We start from the raw sequence: 14,996 nt of genomic DNA, 5'->3' as shown, positions 1-14,996 counted from the left end.
ATAGTCAATGAAACTCTCACTTTTGTTATTTTTATGTACTCCTTTCATTGCATACATGTATATATGTAACTTGTTTTAGAATTCTTATTTTCTACTTATTCTATCAATTCTGATTTTGCTTTTTAGGCATTTTTATCATTTCTACCCTCAGATAATCATGTAAGTATACTATAATATTTATATATGTATACATTTTTTATGTTTGCAAGTAAATGTAGTGAGTGCTTTAGATGCCATGTGCATAAAACTTCTTCCTTTTGCATTTTGAAACATTTCAACTGCAACATTATATAGATTGAATGTGGTAGACAGAATAAGAGACCCCTTAAGATTCCCATGCTACATTCACTTGAACCTGTGAATATGTTATATTACCTGGTTAAAGGAACTTTGCAGGTGTGATTAGGATGTCAGAATTAGAGAAAGAGAGATTATCTTGGATTATCCAGGTAAATTCAATATAATCACATGTGCTCTTAAAAGTAGAGAAGATGTCCTTTGCTAGAGCCAAGAGATTGTTCAGAGAGATGAGGAAGATGGCAAAGAAGAACAGAGATTCAAAGCATGAGAATGACCTGAATGGTTCAGCTGGCTTTGAAGGGAGCTTTATTGGTCTTCTGAGACTTTAAGCAGGAAAGTAGACTAACCCACTAGACTTCTGAAATACAGAACTATGAAATAATAATGAACCATTGAATGAAGGCAGCTTCTAGAAAGTGAGAACAATTCTTGGCCAATAGTCAGCAAGAAAACAAACCTGAGTCCTACTACACATGGGAATGAATTCTGCCAACAACCTGAACAACCCCCAGAATGAATGGTTCACTAGAGCTTCCAGAAATGAACTTAGACATGTCAACACGTTGATATTGGTCTTCTGAGACTTTAAGCAGGAAAGTAGACTAACCCACTAGACTTCTGAAATACAGAACTATGAAATAATAAATTTGTTCTCTTTTAAGCTGTTAAGTTCAGAGGAATTTGTGAGGGCAGTGACAGAAAACTAATATATAGAATTCTATATCAATTACCTTATCTGCAAAAAATATAAACAGAACAACTTCACTGGATGGTACCTATTAGTGCCTCTAAATTCTAGCATTACCATATTCAAGTTTGTGACACTGGACAAATTTTTTTTTCTTTTTTTTGCAAGTGAAAGGTAGGAAGATAGAGAGCAGACTCTTGCATGTGTCCTGATAGGAATCCACCCAGCAACCCTTGTCTGGGGCTGATGCTCTGCCCATCTGGGGCCATACTCGCAACTTAGCCATTTTTAGCACCTGAGGCAGATGCTCTAGGAAGCCATCCTCAGCACCCTGGTCCAATACACTCTAATTGAGCCATGGCTGTGGGAGGAGAAGAGAGTGGAGAGAAGATACAGAAGGGAGTATGGGGGAGAAGCAGATGGTCACCTCCTTTGTGTGTGCTGACCGGGAATTGAATCCAGAACATCTACATGCTGTGCTAACACACTACCACTGAGCCAACCAGCCAGGGCCAACAAATTTCTTAATATATATAAAACTTAGTTTTACAATTATTAAAATGATGGCATTTTTTTTCTATCTTTCTAAGTTTATCTAAGAAATAAATGAAATAATATTTGGCAAGTTTCCAGCCCACTTTTGTCCACAAATAAATGTTGTACTCTTCCTTTAATGAATGAGTAAATGAATCAGATATTAAAATAAGATTTTTCCTTGATATATTTTGACTACTTTCAAACTGTTTCCATCCTCTTCTATTCCCTAATTATCTTTTAAAAAGGAAAAACAGAGCCTGTGATATGTCTTCTCAAACTAAATATGTCACTCTCATCTTCTGGTTCCCTAAGACACCGATTTTCTCTTAGAAAAAGCTGTGGTTACTGTTTAATAACTTTTAAAAGAGTATCATTCTACTCTCAGCTGTTACCTTGAAACAGCATTTCCAAACACTTCTTCTAAAGAGGACTAGTTTCAGTCTGAATTCTTTCACTAACAAGTGACTGCAATCCAACTTAAATTAGTTTGAGCAGGAGGAAAATTCTGGTTTCATAGCTGGGAAGTGCAAAATGTGTCTCAGTGAGGCTCAGCCTGATCCAGGGGACATTAAAAATATTATTCATAATGAAGGCTCGCATTGGCCTTGGTGGGGCCTTGTGTTCATATACGAGCCAATTACTATGACGACAGGAATGAGACACTCTGGTTCATATACCCGCCATCTGCAGAAAGAGGAATGATTACCAAAAAGACTTTGAAGAAAGGTATGGGAAAGTATACTGCACAAACCGAAACTATAGCTCCCCACTTCGTCACTGTGTAGTTATTTTAAAAAGTAATTTCCACAATAAAATTTTATTGGTAAATGCTGGGTTCAATGCATTTATCTGGAAGACAGAAACACTAAGCCTCAATGTGCTTTTCCCCCAAACCATGAAACTAGTCCATTGCTGTTTGAATCCTATGAACTAGGTTATGGTAAGGTAACAAACAGCCTATGAATCTCAGAGGTTCATGTGGTAGCTGTGTTTCATATCGGCCTCCTTCTGAGACCTAAGCTAACTGCACAGCCACTGCTGGAATCTCATCCATCATCATTGCAGGAAAAGCCGTTAATTTGTCTGGCCCTGGAGTAACTTGAGCATTGGATCCCAACTAGTCACATAGCCCACAGAATAGCAAGGAGTTTTAAAGTGCACAACTATCACGTGCCTGGAAGGAAAGGAGTCTGAAATATTTGGTAAACTGTACTGATTGTCACAGTGAAAAAATGTCAGGTCAGGATTTTCTGACTGACGTTTCTCTACCACACTTGAAAACCAAATATGATTTATTAATTTTTTTTGGTATTTTTACAAAGTGAGAAGGGGAGGTGGCAGACAGATAGACTCTCACATGTGCCCCACTGGGATCCAGCCAACATGGCCACCAGGGGGTGGTGCTCAGCCCTCTGAGGTGTTGCTCCGCTTCAATCAGAGCCATTCTAGGCCCTGAGGCAGAGGCCAAGGAGCCATCCTCAGCGCCTGGGCCAACTTTGCTCCAATGGAACCTTGGAAGAGGGAAGGGAAGAGAGAGAGAGAGAAAGGAGAAGGGGAATGTTGGAGAAGCATATGGGTGCTTCTCCTGTGTGCCCTGGCCTGGAATTGAACCTAGGACTTCCACATGCGGGGCTGATGCTTTACCGCTGACCCAACCGGCCAGGGCCCAAATATGATTTGATGATGATGTATGATAATAAATATCATTTAACAGAATATTTGCTCATGCTAAGGAATGTATTAATAGCTTTCCACATATTAACATTTAAGGAGATTACTAATATTATCCACATTTTGAAGATGAAAATATGAAACAACATTTCTTAAAAAGGGGTGTCCCTGAGTGTAATACAAAAGGCATCTCTTACGTTTAAGGCTCTAGGTATAATTTTTGCACCAGATCACAGAGTTGGTAGGTGGTGGAGGTCAATCTTTAATTCATGCCATCTGTCTCCAGGGGTCACACTGCTCTTCACCGTTCTCTATCCCTTCCCTGCTGTTGGAAGAAAAAGAGTCAAAACACTAAGTTCTTAGTTCAATTCTGAGGTATCTGAAACAGATTTATTCCTTCTTTAAATTTCTATTGCACACAACAAAACATGTTAGAAACCAGTGTTAGGAATTTAAAACATAAAATACCAAATGCTCCATCAAAGAAGACTTAAAGTGAGATACATCCACAGTTCTTTTTCTATGTACAAATATACTCACTCGTGCAGACATGTCTTTCCTATAATATTTTGTTTCAAAAAGTGGTCTGATGATTTAAAAAGATTAAGGTTCCTGAACAAGCAGATCTCTAATTCTATAAATACTTTTGTTCAAGTGCCTGTTTGTATTGTGTATTATCATGATATTCTTACTAAAGGTTTAAACTTATCATTATTAAGAAGAAATGTTCAAAAGCTTTAGCACATTGATTCATTCATCCATTCAAAAATCCTTTGTTGACACCTGCCCATTAGGTGACAGTCACAATTCTCAATGTTGATTATTTAGATAAAACATATAGTTCTCATAGTTTAATGAGGCAAACTGACACGTAAAGCAATGGTGCAAAATAATATAACGAGAGCTTGCAGGGCATACTGTTTATTGTTATCCTCTACCCGTTCCTTTTTATTCTAATTCTAACAGCTGCACACTTCAGCATGCAGTCCATGTGCTTTAGGCTGAGACTAGCCTCACCTCCGGCTCCAAGACTAGGCATGGTCTAAGGTGAATCCCATCAACTTTGTCACAGGCATTGGTTCAGAAGTTCAGGCCTAAGCTCATTGTCCCATTTCATTCCTTGGCTATAGGATTTGATTTAGGATTTGAAGTATGATGGAATTTCCACGTATGCAACAAAAAGAGAAGTGTTCAGTAGCTTCCAAGATGTATGTTTTTTTTTTCAATAGAGCTAATAAAAGAGAGGTCCATTTTTCTTTGGCTTTTAAATGGATATTAAGCAAGGAAATGACTGTCTTTTATAATTATATCAGTCTAGGTCCAGTTGGGAAAAAATAAAGTCCTATGGATAGTTCAAACTAATAAAATTTAATACAGGAAATTGCACAATTTCTTGGAAAGATTGGAAAAGAGAAAGAGAAAAATTAAGTAATCCAAAGAATAGCAACTTCAGTAAGCATCTACTCATTCTAGCTAGAGACCATGCAGGAAGGCCTGTTTTATCAGAGCTTAGGCTGTGACGCAGTAGGGGTCACCAAGGATAGACCATCACAGTTAGTGTTGCAACCATGAAAGGGATGGGCACTATATTGAAAGTATGGTCCTTGAAGAAGTGCATCAGCAACAGAAGTGTTGCCAGAAAGAAAGAGAAATAAGGATATAATAATAGTGTCTCCCCTCTTTCTGCCTGCTAATCTTTTCCCAGTGGGTATAATCTAAGAAGCGAGTTGGAATTGGAGCCTGGAAAATTTAATATATATTCTCCCCAACCAGATGATAGAGAATAGTAAAGAATTCTGTGAAAGAAGATGAAAGAAATAATAAATAATCACACACTCAACCCTTCGTCTTTCCTGAATCCAGATACATCCTTCTTACCTATCTTAAGTTTTAATACAACAAAAATGACATAATGTGATGCTTCTCCTTATCAAGAACTACTCTTTGTAGTCACTAGAAAAATATTCCCACATTTTCCCAAAAATAAATCAAACACAAAGTCCTATCACTTACATATCGATTTGTAATTTTTAATTCTAAATCACAAGTTCACTTGGATATTTTATCCTCTAAAGATTAAATTGTAGCCCTGACCAGTGGCTTAGTGCATAGAGCATTGACCTGATGTATGAGCATCCAGGTTTGATTCCTGGTCAGGGCACACAGGAGAGCAACCATTTTCTTTTCCCTCCTTCTCTCTACTCCTTCCTCTCTCTTTACCTCCTGCAGCCACTGGCTTGATTGGTTCGAGCATGGCCTTGGGTGTTGAGGATAGCTCTGTTGGAGTGCATCAGCCTCAGGTACTAAAAATAGCTCAGTACATGAACATCCACCCCATATGGGGTTGCCAGGTGGATCCCAGTTGGGGCTCATGTGGGAGTCTGCCTCACTATCTCCCTTCCTGTCAAAAAAATTAAATTATAAATCAAGTCTACCACTAGTCCTTATTTTAAAGAGAAGAGAAAATTAGTTAACACTTAAATGTACATACATATATGCTATATTCTAAAATTTTCTCTCTTTTCTCTGTCTCCTCTCTCTCTCTCCTCCCACATAAATAATTGCTATTATTTACTATTCATTCTATATTTACTTTGCCCTCATCCAGGCTTTCAGCTAATATGGCCCTTTACCTGGTGATGATGAGCCAAATCTTCACTCCTGAGGGATGGAGTCCTTGGAGGTCTCTTTGGCTTGTCTAGACTACCATTAATTTTAAAAAAAATAGTACTAGAAGACACTCCAGGAAACTTCATTGGTTCCAGATATAATGCTGCCAGTCTCCTCTATAGAGCAGTAATCCAACTTCTCTTTGATCATCAGGATGACTCACTTCAGAAATCACAGCAACTCCTTATTTGTTGTTTCAATGGAATGAAAAGCCCACAATGACCAGGTGGTAGACTTGCCTTCCATTTCAGTGAAAGAATTATGTATCCTGGTTAAAACAGTATTCATTATGGAAATAAGATTTCTCAACTGGCAGAGCCCAAAGTTATGTGCACAGAAAAAAATAAAGTTAGTGAGTGGTTCATTTCTCTCCCTAACGAATAAATTTTTGGTAAAACAATATTATAGATGCTTTCTACTAGAAGCTGTAACACTTCAAAACTCAGTTTATATTGTATTTAATATTTCGGGAAGACATTCTGTTTCCATCAAGGCAACTGCTTCTGATTCAAGAAGTAAATAGTGAGATCAGTGACTTGTATAACCCCATCACTGCCCTTCTTCTACTTCGTAATAAGTTGTTTCATCAGAAGCAATATTGTCTGGAATATCTTGATGGTGAATAAGGCAGTCTAAAAGTCTTCTGATGTTGGTGCTGAAAGGGGCACTGAAAGCAGGAAAAGCAAAGCCATATCCAGAGAAGTTTCAGTTCCAGTAAGCACAAAATCATTTACTGTTTCAAGCTGGAAGAAGACCAAAGCAATCCATCTGATACCAGGTGGTTGGCTGGTTGATTTGCCTGTGGAACGGTGCCATCAGGGTTGAAGTTTGACTTCTGCTGTTGGCTCCTGGGTCATCGCAAAGATAGCAGTCAAATAGCTTTGATAAGAAAGGGTCCATATTGTTGGACCCCAGAATCTCTGTGCTACTTTGAACATGAGCCAACGGGTCAAGTACTGGAGAGGTGACGAAACTGCTTTCTCTGTGACATCCACAGGCCAGGCCATTGTGTATGTCTTTTCTCTTAGAGCCACACACTGCCATGAACTTCTGCCATTTAAAAATCCCATCATTTCCACTGAAATCAGACAGCCTATTTCAAAGTTGGCTTCTTGCAGCGTCATCCCAGCCACCAAAGATAGGCATGACAAAAATTTTATTATGAATAATTCTAAAAATAGCTTAAAAAAGAGAAAGAAAAGTATAATTTACCCACCATTAGCAGCTCAAAATCAGTCTTGTGTCATCTATACGTGTATCTAACCCCTGAACCACAGAGCGTTTGGGAACTTCCTCCACTAATGTGTTTCCCTGAATAAAGAGAGTATTCTTAGGGCATATCTGGGAAACGTATTGGGGGAGACTAAGTTACAAATAATAAGTACACTCTGTTGTTTCTACTTCACTAAGCCTTGAAATATTTTTTCATTAGGCCAAGGAAGTCGTACACTCAAAACATTGTACATTGTACACTGTACATTGAATACAGTACAAGCCACAGTAGAGCCACATCTTTCTGCTTTAGAAAGTATATTAAATACAGAATCTCTGTAAATCATCCTTCATTGTAAAATACTTACAATCTATTCCAACACAAATTCCCCAAGTGTAAGTTCACATAAGTGAAAAATAATAATCGTATAATTATTTTTATGTATAAGTCATGTTCCCATAGATAAGACTTTGCACTTGTCCCCTGAATTATGCCAAAATCTGACTCAATTTGTAGGTCTGAAAACAATATAGCATTTTGGAGAGCAGTCTTAGGAATAGAATCCACTTGCAAAGCAACCTCTTTATGGGTGGTTACAACAGTATCATCAAAAAAACCAAACAAACAAAAAACCCAGTAGCCTTTGTTTTGGAAGATTACTTCTGCTAGCAATGGAAATTCAAGGATTTGTGGTCATCAGCAAAGGCGGATTAAGGTTGACTGAGGCCCCGGGCACAGAAGAAAATATTGAGGATATTAAAAAAAGAAAGAAATGAAAAAATAAAAATACATATTAACCATATTTTTAAATAAATAAAAAATATTGTTTACTATTAATGTTAAAATTGCACATATGAGACCAAACTTGGTGTCATTAGAAAAAAGTATAAAGTTGGGTTTTGCGGGGCCCTTCAGAAGTCGGGGCCCAGGGTGTGCGCCTGGTGCACCTGCCATTAAATCCGCTTCTGGTCATCAGCTTAATTCATGTCTACCAGATGTTGCTATGTCAAGCCCCAGAGTTTCATTCTTTCCCAAGTAATGCTCTAAATTTCACACAGGATAATGTATTCTAAATGTCTCATTCTATACTTGGTGAGGAAATGAATTCAACTTACATTGTAATGCTTTAATTTTCACTTTTAGATGTCAGATGGGATTGGGATCTTCCCTGCAGCTATAATAATTAAGAGATCATTTTAGGCACACAATAAAACTGTGAGTCTCTGACCTGTCTTGAACTGAGAGATTATAATCCTGGATTTGTCAATTTCTTTCTATAAGCAAAAAACCTTGCTTACATCCTTTGTAGTCATGATTACTACCATAGCAGTTGAATGCAACCTAACTACTTGGTTTTTCCATTAGAAGTAACCTATTTTCCAGCGGTAGTGAAGTCATCATTGTGTTCAAGTTTCATAAGTTACCCCATCCAAGAATTTCACCTTTTAAGTCCTTTTTGGGGGGACTCCCCCAAAATGATTTCAAACAGTAGACTTTAATTTAGGGATCTAATTCAGGAATATTATTACACATTTATTAGAAAGTCTGAGAGAAATTTTTAAAAGGGGAGGGAATGAGGCATGCTAAAGATTAGTAAACGGTTACTTCGTCTAGTCCTTGGAGAACAAAGGAAACAGGATGGTGTCATCAGAGTTCAGAAGAACACTCACTGCTTTCATGTCCGGGTAATGTCTAGACAGCACTGAATCCACAGGAAAGGAGCCTGCAGGAAAAAACATAGAAGAGGGCCCATTGAAGCTGAAACTGGATGGAAAGGATACAATAGTTGGAAAGTACTGTCAGAAGGAGAATAAGAGAAAAGAACAATAGCTTCTCTGTTCTCTCTGTTCTTCCAACTCTCTGACTCTCTGCTTGTGTCTTTTTTGAAAAAACTAAGTAGAGGTCAGCTAGGAAGGAGGCTAAGGAATGTCATTTCTTATCCCCAGATTTCAGAGCAGAAGAGGTAGAGGTAAGAGACAATAGGCAAATACATAGTGCAGCCATTATGATTTAGCACAGTCTAGCAACTATTTCTATGTATAAATCAACTTGTCTTGGTAAGAAAACTTTGTATTTAATTCCATCAGGTGAATAAAAATCTGACTCAAGTTTGTTAAGCACGGACTACCTAAGAAATATTGTTTATATTCCGTATATATCTATATCTATATCTATATCTATGATATATCTATCTATCTATCTATCTATCTATCTATCTATCTATCTATCATCTCTCTCTTTCTCTCTCTCTGTTTATCTTATTGGTTATGTTCCTCTAAAGAACCCTAATAAATACAATAGATGATGCTTACAAGGCTCTACGTAGAAGAATTCTAGGCATAAGAAGTGGCAAATGTCAGAGTTCTGAGTTAGGAATGAGCTTATAACATTAAAAGAGCATCAAAATGGAATAGTACAGCAGGAGTGGTGTAAGTTAGAGAAAAACAACAGGGAATAAAGCTGGACGGATCTAGAGGTCCACACTACATAGAGATTCTGAGGCTAAATAAAAGATTAAGGATGTTATTCTTAGTTTGGTGAGAAGTCATTAAAGTATTTTACTTTAATTGTAAACAGATCACTGTAACTACTATAAGGAAAACTGACTTAGGGAACTCGCTCAAAAGCATAAACACAGGTGGCACGATACTGTATCAGTCTAGGCAAGACATGGTGATTTTATCAGCTCATCCTAATTTTGGACTTTGAGTTATGTGATCTGATTTTTTATTATTATTTAAGGTAGTTTGACCTGAACTTTCTGTTACTTGCAACTATAGTAATTCTTGCTGATACAAAACTTGATACTGAGTGTGTGTTCCTGAGTCAAAGCAGAAGGATGTCCGTGAAAGAAATCCCTTCCTCCTGGACTAGAAAGGTGTTGATTTTTGTTATGTTATAGAAGAGTTGATTAAAATGACTCCTCTCCTACAATAAGCAAAGACCCTGTATTTACAGAGGGTGAAATATAGGGTGATTAAGAAGAAAAGATAGGGAGTTCAAAGTATGTTTGATGAGACTGCCAACCATTAGAAAAGTCACAAGGTAGATAATGGCTTACTTTAAATTGAACTTTATGAAAATAAGGAAGAAAAAGAATGGAAGAAAATATTATTCTTTTCTCTCCAAGAATTTAAATGTAAATTATTTCAAATCCCACCAATAAGGAGTTTATAAGGTTGAGAATGCCAAGTCTCTATTCCCAAGCTAAGGGTGTTTTTGCTCACAGAGCAGGATAATGGGAGACCAATTAGGTGACAAGATTGGAACAAAATAAGCCTAAGTTCTCAGTTCTCTCCCAAGCAAATTCTGCTAAACCTTTTTTAAAAAGATTTTATTTATTCATTTTTTAGAGGGGGGGGTGGAGAGAGAGAGAGAGAGAGAGAGAGAGAGAGAGAAGGGGGCAGAGGAGCAGGAAGCATCAACTCCCATATGTGCCCTGACCAGGCATGGCCAGGGTTTCAGACCAGCAACCTCAGCATTCCAGGTCGACACGTTATCTACTGCACCACCACAGGTAAGGCCAGGGGTCCCCAAACTTTTTACACAGGGGGCCAGTTCACTGTCCCTCAGACCATTGGAGAGCCGGACTATAAAAAAAACTATGAACAAATCCCTATGCACACTGCACATATCTTATTTTAAAGTAAAAAAAACAAACAAACAAACAAAAAAACAACAGGAACAAATACAATATTTAAAATAAAGAACAAGTAAATTTAAATCAACAAACTGACCAGTATTTCAATGGGAACTATGCTCCTCTCACTGACCACCAATGAAAGAGGTGCCCCTTCCGGAAGTGCGGCAGGGGCCAGATAAATGGCCTCATGGGGCCGCATGCGGCCCGCTAAGCATTTTTGCAAAGAAATGATTAATTCTGTCATGAGAGGGTGCAGATGGGGTTTAATCTGGGGAAATTATGAAAGTTTTGGTGCTGTTTCACCTAAAGTTTATTTTTTATTGTTCTGTGACAGAGATCAAGATGAAGATGCCATTTAATTTCCAAGGGAATGGGCAATGCACAGATGCTTGTTGTTAAGAGAACAAAATTATCAGAATCAGGCGTTGACCAGATAAACTACCGTGTGTAGTTACCAGGCTTGCAAATTTGGGAAACTACTAACTTTTCAAAAACTACTAACTTTTAAAAGAATCTGTACTACCAAAACAAAAGTCCAAGCCTGGCTTTAAACTGTCGGATTACTCAAACCCAGACTAATACCAGCCCTCAAATTTGTACCAGCTGGGACTGGTTTGCAAATGCCACACCACCACTAGAAAAGACATACCCTCCAATGTCCATCTTAAATATGGCTAAGAAAAAAAAAAGAACAAATAAGACCCATCCTAAAAGTGAAAATGGGTACTGTCAATTCTGGTGATCAAAGATCTTTTCTTGCAGGTCATAGGTTCTTGATATTTGTGTCCAAGTGGACACGATGACTACTGTCACCCTGTGACACCAGTGTTTCTTACCTTACTCATCCCCTTTCTCTATAGAGGTTTATTTTCTTTTATTTGTTGTTTATTTGTTTAACTAAGGGCATCCAGTTACCTGACCATCATAATGTGCTGGGGTGAATACTGTCAGCAAACCAGCAAGAGCTACATCTGGACCTGGATAAATCTTGGGTTGTTTCCTCAGGGCATGTCACTCTCACAAAGTATATAAAGGAAGAAAGGTATGGGTAAATATGTGGTGGCTAAAATATTCGATTGTAGTGACTATTGCTGAGTGCTTACTATGTATTAGTCTCCCCTTCTCTCCTTACATCATGAATACTTTTATTTAGATTTCTATTCTTTCTATAAAATCCATGTGGTTAGAGGAAACTGTCTATTTCAAACTCCAGGTGGTTATTATCAAAAGAAGAATAATTTCTACTCCCTTCCCACACCAATTGACTTAAGGACTTAGATGAAATAACAAGGATATGACATTCCTCTAGCCTCAACCTTTTTTTTTTTTTAAGAAATAACTATGCATCTCAACCTTAGGCTATGAGAACAGTGAAAATTTGTTGGGTATTTTGGGGAAAATATTTTCAAACTTTTAAGTGCTCATTTTTTAAAAATAGATATCATGGTAGGTGGAGGTAAAACCAGGAACTTCCACAGCTATTCCACCATAAGGAGTAAATCCTTAGGACAAAGGCAAAGTAAAAAGAGAATGATAGTTTAAGGAACGAAAAAACAACAACAGAAACAAAACTGGGTCACCGAATCCATCCGCCTACCCTGCAGTTTTATATAAGCCAATATAATTGCTTAGTTTTTAATCGAGTTTGGAGTGGATTTTCTGTTATTTGTATCTAAATTACCCTGATAATGATACACAAGATTAAGAATTGGATGGCATGCGAATGAAGATTATGAATAACATTTCTAGAAGAGTTGTTGTTTGAGATGCTACTGAGAGAAAAGTATTACTTTGCTGAAGATAAGGTAGATGAATTTGGGGCAGATAGCTTAGCATTTAGAATACCTTAGTACCCTTATGTCATGTGAGGTCTCCTAGAGCAGTGGTCCCCAACCTTTTTTGGGTCACGGACCAGTTTAATGTCAGAAAATATTTTCACGGACCAGCCTTTAGGGTGGGACAGATAAATGCACAAAATAAAATTATGCGACCGGCATAAAAACTGTGGTATTTTCAAATATAATTGTCAAACTTACGAGTCAAGAGTGAGTCTTAGATGGATGTAACATCATTTTTTAAAAATAAAACATCGTTCAGACTTAAATATAAATAAAATGGAAATAATGTAAGTTATTTATTCTTTGCGGACCGGTACCAAATGGCCCAGGACCTAGAGGGATATAGCTTAGCTCACCTCAGAAAGAGAAGATTCAGTGGCCATGGGTGTGCCTAGGTTAGCTTCAGGACATTAAAGGGAGTTAGGTCACAAGACATTGGGCACTATAAAGTCATACCAAGTTTGGTTGACATCCTCTGACATAACATCATTCTGTACAGAGCAGAGAACTGGAGCAACAGAGATTTAATAACCAACCATTTGGTGATTCTTGACAACAGTGATACAGAAGACAACAGTAGCAAAACAAATGCTAAGAACAGTTGGGTCAGTATCAACATGGCAACTAAAAGAGCTGGGGACACAAGGGCTAATTGAATCAATAAAACCAGAAATGCTTAAGATGATAAATGGCAACTAGCAACTAACATCCCTCTATGGTGCTGGGGGGAAAAAAGAGACATTGAGGGCTGTGCTGAAGGAGAACACATGTCCCATTTAAAGAAACTGCTGCTCCTCGGCTCCTGCAAGCTCCTTCCATGCAGGACAGTGGGTTGAAATCGCCAGACCTTCTGATTTATGAAACTGCAGATTTTTATGAGAAACTTTCTTTTTTTAAAATTTTGACAACTAATTCAAATCTAAAACACTGTGTATGCCTATACTAGGCAGACTAAAAATCAACAACAACAAAAACAACTGAAACTCAACGTATTTGAAGGCTGGATTGGTTCCTACAACCATCAGTTTTCTACATATACCTTAGGGGAATTTTTAAAGAACTAATATTTCTTATAGTAGAGAGATTATTTTCTGAAGTTCAGAAAATTTTAGTTTCACTTGTATATTTTTTTCTTGCTATTAAACTTCAGAAAATATAAGTTTAGTACTTTTTCTTAAAAACGTCACATAAATTTGAGTACATTTTTTTTTTTTTTTTTTTGGACAGAGACAGAGAGAGAGAGTCAGAGAGAGGGACTGACAGACAGGAAGGGAGAGAGATGAGAAGCATCAACTCTTTGTTGTGGCACTTTAGTTGTTCATTGATTGCCTTCACAGATGTGCCTTGACCAGGAGACTACAGCAGACCAAGTGACCCCTTGTTCAAGCCAGCAATCTTGGCCTCAAGCTGGGGAGTCTTGCTCAAACCAGATGAGCCTGTGCTCAAACTGATGACCTGGGGATTTCAAACCTGCATCCTCCGTGTCCTAGTCCGACGCGCTATCCACTGCACCATCACCTGGTCAGGCTTGAGTGCATTTTTTACACAAAATACAAGCAGTATGTATTCTTTCTTTTGTAGATATGTGGTCATCCCTGCAACATTTGTTTAAAAGTCATTCTTTTGTTCTTTATTGTTTATCCTGAATATTTTATTGTTTTATAATAAAACAAATTATGTAGCTTAGAACTGGATCATGTAACACTTTCTCTACTTATATCTTCCCAGCTCAAAATGCTTGCGATCTCTTAATAGCCAACATTCCCTTAGATCTACAATTGGGATCAACACATTCAAGCTTCAGCACAATCTTCTTTGCAGTTTTAGCCTTTCTGAGGAAAATCAGCTTAGTCTTCCCACCATAGCCACTCTGCTTCCTGTCATAGTGCTGCTTTGCATACAGAGAATCCTTGCCCTTCTTGTACTGTATTACTTACCACACTTCTTACAAAACCTCTGGCAGATGTTAGGAACATTCACCATGTGTGCAAGGGTCCCCATATTAAAGTATCAAAAAAGTCTATTCTTTTTCTCACTAAATAGTCTTGGCACCTGTGTAGAATATCAGTTGGCCCTTAAACTAAGCTTTTATTTTTGGAATCTCAGTTCTGTTGATTTACGTGTCTTTCCTTCTGCCTGTACCACTTGTCTTGAATACTGTAGCTTTGTAGTAAGTTTTGAAAATGAGAAGTATGAGTCCTCCATCTTTGTTTTTTTAGAGATTATTATAGCTACTCTGGATTCCTTGCATTTCTCTAGCAATTTTAGGATTAGCTTGTCAATTTCTGCAAGAAAAAAGGCAACCGGAGTTTTGAAAGAAATTGCATTGAATCTGCAGATCAATTTGGGAAGTATTACCATTTTAGTATTAAGTTTTCTGATGAATATGGGATATATTCATATTTCTTTAAAAAATATTTTATAGTTTTCAGAATG

The 14,996-nt window shown here is 37.6% G+C and overlaps 1 pseudogene; it reads right to left on the bottom strand.

The window, feature by feature from the left end:
• Positions 1-14,243: 14,243 nt before the first annotated feature.
• LOC136397856 (large ribosomal subunit protein eL42-like) lies at positions 14,244-14,543 on the bottom strand (annotated as a pseudogene).
• Between the last annotated feature and the right edge of the window lie 453 nt (positions 14,544-14,996).

This window comes from Saccopteryx leptura, chromosome 3 (assembly GCF_036850995.1).
Source record: "Saccopteryx leptura isolate mSacLep1 chromosome 3, mSacLep1_pri_phased_curated, whole genome shotgun sequence".
Classification (NCBI taxonomy): Eukaryota; Metazoa; Chordata; class Mammalia; order Chiroptera; family Emballonuridae; genus Saccopteryx; species Saccopteryx leptura.
This window is presented reverse-complemented; position numbering and strand designations above follow the sequence as displayed.